The sequence below is a fragment of the Labrus mixtus genome, chromosome 14, assembly GCF_963584025.1.
Source record: "Labrus mixtus chromosome 14, fLabMix1.1, whole genome shotgun sequence".
In the NCBI taxonomy this organism is placed as follows: Eukaryota; Metazoa; Chordata; class Actinopteri; order Labriformes; family Labridae; genus Labrus; species Labrus mixtus.
The window spans coordinates 10,379,701-10,394,011 of NC_083625.1; positions in this window are offsets into that span (position 1 = coordinate 10,379,701).

The following is a 14,311-nucleotide window of genomic DNA, read 5'->3' on the forward strand; positions in this document are numbered from 1 at the left end:
TCCACAAACGCAAAGAGAATCACTAAAAATGTATAAACTAAATTTACTAAATTATTTAAGTTGACTAAAATATGTATATATATATATGTATATATATATATATATATTTAATTTAAATTGATAAAGTATTTTTATAAATTTAAGTATTTTTGATTTGAAGTCAAAAGAAATTGAAAGACCATTTTGCTTTAACTAAATAATGTCACAGGAACTGAATTGTGATTTAAAGTTTTGTTAACTTGAAAATGTAGGTACAACTGACTTGATGTCAAGTTTATTTGACTAGAAAATTGTATTTCTTTGGAATAATCACAAATTTATCTCAACTTATCTTTTAAGTTCAGCCAACTTAACATTTTAAGGCCAGCCCGGACACTAACTTTTTTAAGTTATAACAACTAGGTTTTTGTTTTTTACAGTGTTGACACTTTTTCATGATTAAGTAGATATATATATATGTCAACAAAAATGACATAATTATGAAAATGACCTTTTCTTGGGAGGGTTTGTCGTCGCCATGCCCTTTGTAAAGTAGATCAGGAACTCAACGACATCATGTGAAGTACTTGGCAACAAAAAAAATGTTCTTCTCAAAACTGTTTTCTTACTGTTATGTCTACTTACATATCAATATATTAAACATGTATAATACTTAGATTTATTTTAATAAGTGGAAAATTACAATCATGCACTTTGGCAACTATTGTTGCTGGTGGGCTTAAATGGTATAGAAATTGAGGACATTGTTTGGTGGAATAATGACTGACTTTCTACATTATTTGATACGCTCAATAAATGTTATCTTAATCCAAATAAATTAATGTAAATATAGATTAGAATGCATTAATTATTTATGTTTCATAAAGTCAATCTTCAAAATAACCAGTGACTAAACAATCTATTTTATCTATCAATCTATGGAACTATAAAATAGCAGAAAATAAAAAGGCTAAATGTACATGTAGTTACTTTCTACCTACCACTTTATTTAAAGGCACATCAAAGCTGTCCATAGGTGTGAATATGGAGGTGACAGACAGTTGACAGGTGACAAGTGGTGAAAGTCCAGACACAAAGAGAAATTGTTCAGTGATTGATTTTAAGTGTTTTGTTACATATGCTGTCAGACCCAGAGCTAAGGTGCAGACCTGTCAATCCAACGTTGCTTTATTTTTTCATGCTGTCTTTTCCCACTCAGTTGGTCTGGAGCTCTAGTTTCTATCGCATAATACACTAAAATAGGATGGACAAAATTGACTGTAAATGCCTGTCTGTCAGTACAACAAATCCACAGTCTCAACCTCTATCATTTTCAGTCAATTTTAAATAATTACTTCATATTTCAATCTTGGAACCCATTTGCTTTCACCTGGCGACGATATATGCCTCAGGGAACGATGGACAACCTCTCAGTAATTTTTGATGTAGCCAGCGCTAAGCGTTCAACAGCTTTCAGCAAAAAAACGTTTCTTTATTCCGTGAGCTGCATTGTTTACAGTCCAAACCAACACGAGAAACCCATGGACCTGAGTGTCCATGTGTTTAAAAGCGAAATGGAAATTCAATTGTTTACATTCGTTGTTGATCACTTGGTTTATTAGATGTCACACAGAGATGTCACACAGAGATGTCACACTCTGATATCATGTCACGTCAGTATACTGCAGTTTGTGTTCCGCTTGTTTTTGTTCTCCTGCATACATCAAATCCTTCTGATACGTTATTGGTCAATACTACTAGAACTACAAACATACTACAAACAGAAACCAAAACACAGACCATATTAAAACCCAGAGATTTAGAGATTACTCCCATGTAAATTCACAATTTGGATGTTTTCATTTATACCTATATAAGAAGAATGGGCACTTATATTAAAACCCATTGTGATGGCAGTCCATGTCTCTTGTAGCCTATAGGTGCCCTCAAACATGTGATTTTTATTTCATTTATATTCCATCACCTCATTTAAACCTATTCCTATTATGTGTACATGCTTATCTTCTATTCATTGCATCTCCCCTTCAGTCGTTAACTGGATTTCTCTCTTTTACCCTCTGTCCACACTCACTAGGATGCATACATAGCAGGCTGTTCTGATGACCTGCTTCACATGCAGCACAGATGTAGCATGGGTTTCTCATTCATTTATATTTCTTTTTACGTGGGTTGTGTGTTTAATGAGGGTGTTCGGCTCATTTAAGGTGTTTGTTGCTTTTTGTTGCTTATTTGTGGCATACACTTAGTTTTTGATTTAATCTGCACCCGTGATGTAACTTGTCACATGTGTGGGTTTTACTGGTTCAAATGTGGAATGATGATCAAAGATGCATGTTCAGTGAAGCATTGAAGGAAACACATTGTCTGTTTAAATACATGACAAAGGCCTGCTGGTTATGTGTTGTTGCACAGAAGTGTTCACCGCATCCTCAGTACAGGCTATTATTTGAAGATGTATAGAAACTGCCTTCGTTTCCCATGTGGCTTCGCCTAATGCCCTATTAGGGAAGGACACAATCAATGCGGTTTCAGCTAATAATTGGATTTCACTGGGTATTTTTCACCCGGGGCAAGAAGGGGATGGAATAAAACATGAAACATGACTTCCATCTGTCTGCTCAACTTACCTTTATTTGCATTGTGATTGGATTCCTTGTCTTATAACTCATGACTCTAAACCTGTGGAGAGGTCGATAAGGGTAATTACCATGAGCCTCCCAAGGCATTAGTACAAGCATGACAGGAGATCTTTTAAATGTGTCTGTGGGGGTGTTTGTGCACAGATCACAATCAGATCCACAATCAAATTACTCTAGAACAGCATGTTCTGATGCTAAAGGCTTAGCCAACACTGATAAGTGACGGGTGACATCACTGAAGTTGGTTTTAATCTGCATGGGCAGGTGCAGTAAAAGAAGTAAAAGTCTATGAAATACAACAGTAGTTTCTGTCCCAGTACGAATCCAGATCTCTACACTCGCAGGCTCTGAGGCATGTCCTTCAGTGTGTGCTTAGTGCTCCCTCCCCATCAAATAATAAGAGCTTGAGGACTCTTTTGCAGACTTTCATCATCAAGTTGCACTTTGTCAATGAGTCAACATTTCTGCAGACTTCTGTTTGAGACTTACCCAGTCTTCATTGCAAACTTGGGTCATGTGAAAAATTAAAACATTTTACCCACAAACTAAAGGTAAACAAATGTTTCAGAAAATATTGTTCAATTAACTTAAAAAAGGAAGTTGATGGAAAAAAAACACTGCTGAAGATAACATGCATTCTTTTTTTAAAGATATTGTATTTAAATTAGCAAAGGATTATGATTTAATGTCTTTCTGAATTTTGATTGTTTACAAAAAATATACAAACACTGTTTAATAAACCAAATTAAAATACTTGAGGTTGCCCTTTTTTCTTACTTATTTATTAGGTCATCTTATTTTCAGGCAATGTGTGATGTCATAGGTTGGTGCAGTGGTTAGCCTTGTTTGAATACCATGTGTTTGTTCTCTCTCTGTACTTTGGTCTAAAGACTTGCTTGTTGGGTTACTGGTGACTCTAAATTGCCTGTAGGTGTGAATGTGAGCATGAATCTTTGTCAGCACTTTGATTCACTGGCAACCAGTCTAGGGTCTACCCTGCCTCCTTCTCGCCCAATGATAGATTAGAATCGGTTCCAACCCCCCTCAACCCCAAATGGGACAAGCAGAGATATGGATGAGTTTGATGTCATAATAAATAATGTGTCCCCTTTTTGATTTATACCATCTCAACCTCTCATGGACTGATGATTCTCCCACTATAGACTTTCCATCATTAATGTACATGAGGGTTCAGTACTTAGGCTTGAGGGTAGAGTTTGGATATGGGGCCCAAAAATCTAGACACATCTTCTACTCTTCTACTTGTCTATGTTGCTGATTTTTTTTCTATTCCCTCAATAACTTTAATATGACAAGATAAGATTCTGGTATCAATCAGTTGACAGCCATCCTACGCAGCCAGCAATATCTCAGGTTTTTGACACACAGCGACACAAATTTGAAATTTGAAAGTACTTACATGTAAAAAGAGAGAGAAACTTAAATTCGGAACACAGGAGGGGAAATCTAAACTTTGCCATGTGCAACATTATGAATGAATGGACACACAAACAGATAAAAAAAAAACATGCAGCTCATGCCTTTCTCATATGGCTGTCTAAAATGATACCTTATCTTTCAAAAAATGATTAAAGCTGACTGCAAGTGGATTTATTAACCTTATCTGACCCCCAACTCAATAATTATTTGCTCTATTAGGTCAGCTCTTTAGTGTATTCTCCCTGTGGAGAAATTCAGTCATCAACATGGTGTGCCTGCTGAACCAGCTACATAGAAAAATGTTGTGTTTTAATCATGAATCCTATTTTAAGCCTTATTTGCAAAATTACAATAGGATCGTAATATATATGCCCAATTCATAGGTAAGTAAGTTAGTAAATTAGTTAATTTGTATAGCAGCTTTCACAGATTAACATCACAAAGGGCTTTACATTAAAACACAGTTAGCAGCCTTTCTAAGCAAGGTTTAAAGGAATCATAGTCACATGCAAATATCATCCTCACATAGTTTTGGCACCCAATTGTATAATCAATATGCTTCAAAAACATATAACACCACCTCAGTATGTTAGATTGTTCACATTTATGTTTGAGGTGAAGGAGAGGGGGAGCATGAAAAGCAAGCAGTATGTGGAGAAATATTTTTTCCACCTGGATAAAAAAATAAAATAAAAAAATGAAACATTCTTGAGGACAGCCCTCTACTGTACTCTTTTGAGTTGCTCTTTCACACGTGTCCCTCATAGCAGGAGATATAGCTACTGATGGACAGGAGTTGGGGGGCTGCTGAGGAGGCAGGACATGATGCCAAATGCTGTTATCTCTGTGTAATGTTTACAACATTTCCAAGATGAAGTTTACAACAGCAGAGTCTGATGCTATAATGACAGTTTTTGCCTTTAAGTCAGTGCAACATGTAATTGGATAAATTCACAGCTTGAAGGAAGAGTAGAAAAGAACAAGCTTGCGAGCAGATAAGTGTATGCTGCATTCAAACAATATAACTCCCTCTTACTTCTTGCCTAAATTTACCAAGGGGCTGGTGGGAAAAAGTATGGATTGATTGGGGTGAAATATGTTGCTGTTTGCATTCACTTGCAGCTCACTCTGAATATTTTGGGAAATTTTCTGCTGTTTTGTGCATACTGTATGTAAAAAGGGCTTATGTAAAACGTATAGAGTCACTGAAACCCTGATTCTGTTAACTCAGGAACAGTTAACTAACTTTATAATTAGTATACTATATTATTTGGGGGTTTGTGTATTTGAAAATGATTCCACCAGAGCTCAGCTTTCCTGAAAATCCATAATTTTTCTAACTTTGAATGTATCAGAAATAAATATTTCACAATTGTCCAATTACCTCCTTGACTAAAAACTTTGGAAAGAAGGGAACCTAACATCAGAGGGACTAGAATTCAAAGTAACATCTCTGTGCGATGGCAACTAGGGCACTGTCTCTGCGTCTTGAACAGAGCTTTCTTTTTCACAGCAGCATGTTGCAGCAGGAACTCTCTGCAACATCAATGACAGTATGGGAACATTTTGCCAGCAACTGTATGAACACGGTGTTTGCAAAAACAAACAAACATGCGTCTCAAAAGGACATCAAGACTCACAGTTACTTTGTCAGTCCGTCAGTTGTTCTTAAGCCTCGCACACGCACACACACACACACACACACACACACACACACACACACACACACACACACACACACACACACACACACACACACACACACACACACACACACACACACACATAGGCAGGGATAGTCCAAAGCCTCTGTTGATATACTGAAAGAATATCCCAACAGCAAACATGGCGTATGAATGTTTGCGTTGCGGGAGTCTTTCAGAAAGATGAAGATCCGTGAAAGCACTTTGGCAAGGGCAGCTTAACATTTTGTGTAAACATCATTAATTGGGATTTTTTTCTTGATGTTTTTAAAGTGTGTTAGTAAAGCAGCTGCAGAAGCAACACTTAGGAGGTAGTGATGCAAACAAAGTATAAAAAATAAGAGCCTTTTTAAAAGTAATACCATTACCATTTTGGCAAAGGTTTGGACTCTTCAGAGCTTCTGTAAGTCTTTTTTCTTTTAAAAGAATGGATGTTATTTGTTTCCTTTGTCATTTGGATTACAACACGTTTTTCAACTTATCAAAGTATTTTAGTATTTAGTTGCAGTTCTAGTTTTGGTCTATTTACATTTATGGAGAAAATGTCTGTGTGGAGAGCAAAATGGGCTGAACCCAATATGCCCTAATGCAATCCTGGAATCCATAGATGGTCATCTAACAGCCATTGAGTTTAGAAAAGGAAGTCTTGGCCAGAACTATTGCTAACTGCTGATTTCACTGGAAGCCTCAAAGAGTAAGCTGTCGCTCCTAGAGGAAATATCAAAATCAGATAATAGCTAATGGGGTTTGTTAGGGACCAAGCAGTAATTTTAAATAAAATGTGGGTTTTTATTTTACCCAAAAAGAGTCCATCTTCATATAACTTTAAATCAAAAAGACCAAAATAAGATATGGACTCAAAAAACAGACCTAACACAATGAGACATAAGGGAACTTACAGTATATAGTGGTTTGGCCAAAGAACTTCAACACAAGGGCTAGACAAAATTGACGCCAAATTAACTCAATAAAACCAACTAAACCCAAATCCCCCCCCATGACATCACAGCACATGGTCTGCTCCAATAAATTGGCTTCAGCATAAAATCTTGTCTGCCCTTGCCCACGCCTTTTGCTCAGATCAGGAAGTTCCCTCCCCCCAACATACAGGTAACTAAAAAGAAAGAAATAATGATTACTACAACTGAAATGATTGTTTAATCTTACAATGTATAAAATGTGAGCACTACATTTAAACGATGCAAGACTAAATGCAAAAATAAACTAATAACAATTCAAACTAAGTGTGTAAGTGGTTGACTGCAAAATAAACATGTGCTGGTGAACAACTAATGAGGTGAGAATGTGGGTGAGTGATATGCTGTCCAAGACAACACTTTTAGTAATGTTGTATTTATGTTTCTCAGTTTGTGACCACCTCTATCTTTTTACAGTGAGATTATTATATCATATAAAAAAAGATTACATTACATATGAAAGTATTCCACCCTGATGCTGATATATTTGTCATAAATTAATCTTGTCTCTACACTTCTCTTCTCTGCTCTATCCGTACTTATTTCTTTATTTATTCTGTGCCTACAGACAACGTGTTAGTCAGCCTGGCAGACAGCCAACCCAGATAATTAAGCAAAAGGCACTCAAATCACCTTCTTTTTGGGTTAAAAATCGTTGCTTTATTTGACTTCAGGGTGTAGAATTGGAGCAAATCTGTTTCTAGCCATCGTGAATTAAAGGATGTTTAAAACAGAAGCGTATCTTTTCCAAGGATCTGAGTCGACAAGCGGAAAGTAAGGTGGGAAGGGGGTAATCACAGAAATCAATAAGAGCAGTTTCAGACCAGGCAAGTTGCACAATGCATGTCTATCAGACAAGGAAGGGAAAAAAACAGGTCTTGAAATGGCTTGTGAAAAGGAGCGTATATAGCTATATAAATAGATTTATATAGGTTAGAAGAGAGCAAAAAATACACAAATCATTCAATCTCAACCTCAACCTCAACCTGTCTCTTTCTTTGACATGTCAACACTCCAAGTCTTTTTTAAATCTCTGTCTAGGTAACTAAATGTCTTTAGGATATCATTCAGGATTGTTGCTTCCAAAACCAGGTCTTTAGACTCCTCATGTGGTCTCCCACTGCCCTGATAGAAGGGGGGGGAGGGTCACACAGGGGGCAACACCTGGCTCTCCACCAGCTCCCTTGAGGCTCGGCGGATCACACATTAATTCACTGAAGTGCGAGGATCTGTCACAGTATCAAAGGCATACGCAAGCTTACGCTTAAAGCATACATACGGGCAGCGCATCCCAGCTATACACACATAAAGCTGCATCTCGAGGGACAACAGTAGCCTTAGCAACAGGAGATGTGCCAGCGATTCCTCCCCTTGTCTCCAAACAAATGCTTATGAATCATTTTCAAAACAACAGACAGAAAAATTCAGTCGGAGAGTTATATATGGCTCACTTTTACAGTCTGCCAGTAATTCCGCGTGGTGCTTTCAGCCTAATTTATAAATTGAACTTCCTAATACTAATGAATTGCAGCTTGAAATTCAGCGTCAAACTGTTTCTCTGGGAAGCCTTTGAGCATTCAGAGACAATGTTTTGTCAGAGTAATGGCCACTTTAAGAGATGTTTTAATCCCTAAGTGGTTCACAGATTTTTTTTTTTTTTTAAATAGTCCACTTTATTTTTTGTTACTTTAAGTTTTGTCCTTGAATCTTTGTTTCACTAAAGACTTTGGACCGTTTGCCTGTCAGTCAAATGAATAACATGAGGTGACAGATAATTACAGATGGGTGTTTTTAAGTTGTCCAGACCTGCTCATTTGCATTTATGTAGGACTTGGGAAGAAATCTACGGAGAGTAAAAATAGAAAGCACAGCTGTAGTGTTGTTTCTTCAACAAAACACCATTTAAAAATATGATGTACAGTGAAGCTACAGAAACATAACTCCAGTGGTTATTATGAAGTCTCTACTTAATATCTGGCCAATATGCTGGATTTTGCCTTACATGATGCAAATTGATTTTTTTTTATCATTATAAAGTCAATGAATGCATGACTTTCATGCCTATGAAGTTTCTCAAAAAAATCTAAATTCCAAGAATTGTCGAGGCTTCATTCAGGCATATTAATGCTGCAATAAATATTGATTCTTTACACATGTAGCCTCATTAGAACCTCAGTGATTTCTTTGTGGTGTTTGGTGTAGTTGTTCCTCAAATGTGTTCCCTTGTGGATAACGCAAGACAGAGCCAACACTAGAAATGAATGATAAAAGAGACGGGATAAGAAAGCTCCATAAATTAGGTCTAATCTGGGTTTACAAACAGAGGTTTATGTGTTCAAAGTATCCTCTGCAGGGGCAGTTCACTTCGTATGAACAGCTATCGATTACTGAATCAGACAAAAACCCAAAACTTACAAATATAAATGAGGCAGGGAAGAGTTTGCAAAGACTTAACAAGAAAAACGTATATAATGTTGTTAATTTAAGACTGTAGTGATAGTTTGAAATATCACCATGGAAGCTGAACAAATATCATAACATCTGGAAAGGGCCAATAAAAGTACAAAGTTTGACCTTTACCTTTCATGTATTTAGGATGATAACATTTCCCTTGTGGTCACACAGCCTGCCATGCTGAATCGGTCAAATGCTGCAGCGCGGATATGAAAGCAACCCACACAGAAGCTGCAGCGTGAGCTCAGATTTTGTGCCACCAGAGGAATAAATGTCCTGTCTTTATTTTTAACAATAACCCAAACATTGGCATCATCTGAAAGGTTTTTACAGTGCTGGACTGTGCCAATGGAATGTGTAAGTATGCCCTCAAAAACCACTACATGCTGTACACATTATTTATGACACTGTTTCTGAGGTTGGGAATGAGTGTGGAGAAAGTGATTTGTTGTGTAATGTTTTTGAAGAGAGTAGAATAATGAGACAAAATGAGCTTATATCAGCCAAGTTATCACAGCTTGGGCTTAGAGATTTCATAGTCTTGTAAAGTGTTGTATTCTTGTATGATATGTAATCAGTGATATGGTGATTACTGAAATGAAAATTACAGAGTCACACTGTTAAAGTTCTTCACACAGCTCTTTACAACTGCCTGACTGATCCACTCAGTCATTTAGACAGACAGCGAGCAAGTGATGGAGCCAGCTGTTCTGTTATTGTGCAGTCAGCTCATGAAGTAGATTGGGTCTCCGCACGTCTCGTTTTATCTTTGTTGTTCTGTTTTAATGTCACCTGATATTAGTAAAGATCAACACCATCATCATAATCTTGATTACTAATGCTGTGAGTAGTCTTTGTAAATCGAAGGTAAACTGTTTTTTTTAGTCGAATTAGAGACAGTGTAATGTAGACCCGTATGTGCAGCAAACCAAATCGTGCAAAATGCAAATACTGAAAATGTGGGTATTGTAAAGCAACTGAAGACACCTGTTGAAATGTTTGGCTTACCAAGCTTACCAGCTGACATTTGATGTGAGCCAGGCATTGATGAGTCAGCATAGTTACTCACTATGGCTGGTTGTAGTTTTTCTGTTCTCTATTAGTACAAAGAAATACAATGTTCAACTCTTTGCTTCAAACCTGAACTTCACTTAAAAATAAGATAAGCATAAAGATTTACATAAGAAGTCGATAAACCCGTCCTTATACTTGGTCTTTGACAATGACGTGTGCAACAATGGAATTAGACTTGAATCTACAGGTAGGGATGAAATTAATAAACAGAAAGTTTTGTCTTAGCTCTACTCTCTTGTAGCTGTGAAGAGTTGAACTCAGCTGAACTTTAAAGTTATGCCAAAGCATCTCCTCAGGGTAAAGGCTGCTCTTTTTGTTATTCACAACCCTTAGATTATTTTCCAGTCAACTGGGGAACACTTTAAAACAGATCCTTTAATGCAGATGCAAGTAGTCTTGACAGACAGCCCGATTTTCTTTTGCAAAGTAGCTTTAAAAGCAATCCGTTTAGATATTCAATTTAGCAGCAAGCAAGTCCACTCTGTCAAAGCTGAGAGTGACGGATAAAGGGGAACGCTGAGATTAATTATGTTGTTTGAAAGATAGTGAAAGTTCAAAGACATGCATCATTTCATTTTAGTCCTGGTAATAGCAGGAGTACTTACTGCTAAGCAAAAAGAGGAGTCAACTTTGGGATTATCTTCCTTTGCCATGAAAGGATTTGGTCATGAAGCGTTTCTTTGAGTGGGTGACATTTAACAATCAGACTGTCTTAATGCCCCTTCTCTATCGTCATTTAATCACCTTAATAAAACTCTGCAGTGGTGCTCACTGTAGCATTGCATTTAATGTTACATAATGTAAAAACAAAGTTCAGATGATGACATATCATTGACATAGCGCTGCAGTGGACTCAGTGCAGTGGAGCTGCTGTTTCACAAGGATCACAGCACTATCACAGAGTTTCAGGATGTACTTACAGGGGACATGTGTGTATTCTAAGACAATCTGTTTATTCTCTCGGGTCAGGAGAGTGATAGTTGAGCACTCATTTCAGCTTCTGCTGCATGCTGCGGTTTCTTAGGAAGAGTTGTTAACTTGTCCTTGGATCAAGTCATGTTGTACTGATCCCATAATTTCAGCGTTACAAGGACATTTGAAAATTCACTGGAATTGATACCCATAAACAAATGTCCATTAATCAAACAGAGTATGTATCTGGATGATCTACACTTGAACAATGTCTTCTCTCGCACTAAACTAATCTGTGATAAAACAATTTCATTAAGTTATTGCTAAATGACACCACTGCATTTCAATACAGCTGCTCTGCAGTCAACACTGATATACTTTTGTGTTGTTGTCTTTTCCAAATATCAGGCACTAAACACTGGTCGCTTTTGTATACACCATGTGGTTTGGAACTGCAGTGAAAGTACATGGTTTTGACAAAAGGGACCAATGTTTAGCGCAATATAAATTTGTCATATTTTATGGATTTTAAACGAAACATATTCTTTGCAAGAAGTAATTTGTCAGATCTAAAATATAGTGCACATTTCAAGCATTGACGAGGTCCCTTAAAAACATGAAGAAATACAAATCACAATGTTTCCCATCAGTGTACATTGCTGAGGTTCCTCTTTTTGCTTACTGTAAAAAAAAAAATATGAACTGTGTGTAGGAGAGTCAGGGTGGCAGTCTCAGTCTTGGTGCATGTCCATGGAGGACAGAGACAAATCAATTTTAATTATCCAGTAGCCACTCACAGAGCACAGGAGTAATGGGGATTTAAACAGCTGAGATGGCCACACTCACCTCAGGGAACACTGAGAGCAACAGATAAAAAAGACTCCCACATATACACGAAGGGAAAAATAGGATTTTTGTAATGTTGACAATCATGATGTCGACGGTGTCACTGCCTTTTCAAAACATGCCGTGGTTGACTCCATGAAAGGGTGACTGATTATCCTCAGATGCAAAGGACAGGATGGGGACAGTACTGCGTTTCCATGGAGATGAAATATATATATTTTTAAACTCTGGTTAGAGCCTTACAGTGTATGGTTAGAGCACAAGTTACAGGAAACACACACACACACACACACACACCGCAAAATACCTCTGCAACAGAGAGCAGTCCAACACTTGATCAAGGTTTTAACAAAAGCGGGTTTAACCTGCAGCTGCGTGTGAGAGAGTGTGAGGGAGAGATAGGGATGAGAAAAAGGAGGAACACAGAGGGGGGGGAGGCTGCAAAGGGGGATTTCACTGCCAACTGGATGTTCATATTGGAAAATATTGGGCATGTTACATTTCAGACAGAGAGGGTTCCTGTTTGCTTTGTAGCTGCAGAAAACAGCTTCATGCACATTCTCTTGAGCCTTCTTTTACATTGATGGGAACAGCACCATCTGTTAAAACTAACTCAACTTTAGAGCCCCTCTCTAGTTGTTCATGAAAGGTATTTGCAAAGATACTCCTTTAGAGTCAATAGGTCCTGCACTAATAAGGGGAGTAAAGCAACAACCCCAGAGCATCAAAATGTGCTGCAGCAGCAGAGTGAATAAAATCTTACAAACAGTTCTTACATTGAATCAGCAACTTGCTCTAGCATTCCTGCAAACAAGTGTAGGAACACTGTTGAATACATTTGAATTGCCCACTGAGAACAAATAAAGTATTCTTTACTTGAATTGAACAGTGAATTACTTATAAGTGGAATTCAACACCATGCAGCTAATTAAGCAAAAGTTAGGTAAAAACAGCTTCTGTGTTTTACTGCAGTAAATGTTGTACTGTGCTTACACTGATGCAAAACTTCTTAAACCATTGCAAGAAATGCAACACACACACGCATGACAGAGTCTGTGATTTATTCACCTTTTAAAGCTGCCTTATGACAGCAGTGTATGTGCGGTGAGGGGAGTCTACTGTTTTGCCTTGCTCCCTCCAGATTGTATCAGATGTTATTAATGTCTGTTACAACCAATCCACTTTAAAGGTCCTTTTATGGGAAAAGAATTGGCTTCAGGACTATTTTTAGACCCAATAATATGTTCTTATTTCTTACCTGTCAGCCAGGCAGAGTCTGTTCTGCAGTGTAAAGGCTGTTATCTGAATGTGCTCTACATTCCCCTGAATCAACATTATCCTCAGGGAAAAAATGACAGCATGGTTGTAATAAATGTGGTATCTTACCTTAATTGACTATTGATTATCTGGACTTTGATTTACTGCAGCATGGTTAGAGAAAATGTGTCACTAATATGACACATGTATTTTAGTCTAATCTATATTCCTGCCATGATCAATTCATTTCTCATTTGCCTGTCTGTGAGCAAGTGTGCTAAATGAATTGGACTAACTAATGTGGTTATTGACCCCAAAAAGAGTTGGGTCATTGGTATAATGATGTATGCTTATAATAACTGAATGAAGCAGATGAAAAAAGAATGAAGACACAGGGAGAGTTGTGGTGCCCAGGAGATTCCACCATATGGGATTTGGGCCGAGTTACAGAGAACCCTGTTATCCCAAGGGTACAAACATTTAATTTGCCACCATGGAGTACATCAAAGAAATTAGCAGCACCAGGGACATGAGAAGTTGAATTACATTTAATAAGAAACTGCCCAGAGAGACAGCGAAATCTGGGAGGGCAGATTTTATGTGTGAATAATGACTAATTATGTATGTTACAAATTCCCCTGTATTCATCACTGTCAAAAATGGAACATAGCCATTACCATTAGTGAAAGTACTCACAAATGCTGATAAGAGTAAAGCTTATACTTTCCTGATTCCCGATTATACTTTCTTGTTCGTTGGTAAATGAGAGAGAACAATGTTAAGTTGTAAAACCCAGAAGTCCCTCTTCTGTTCATCCACAATAACAAATGCCCAAGTAAATCCATCCTGACAGAAACAAGCTGTGAGTAATCAAAGGCTCCACATATCCAAAAATATGTCCCTTTGTGACACTTTGCAGGGACGCGTCCTGCAGCACATGCAAATTCTACCGAATCTTCGAATGACATGGAGATTCAATAAACATGTCAGATGACATTCAACAGCAATG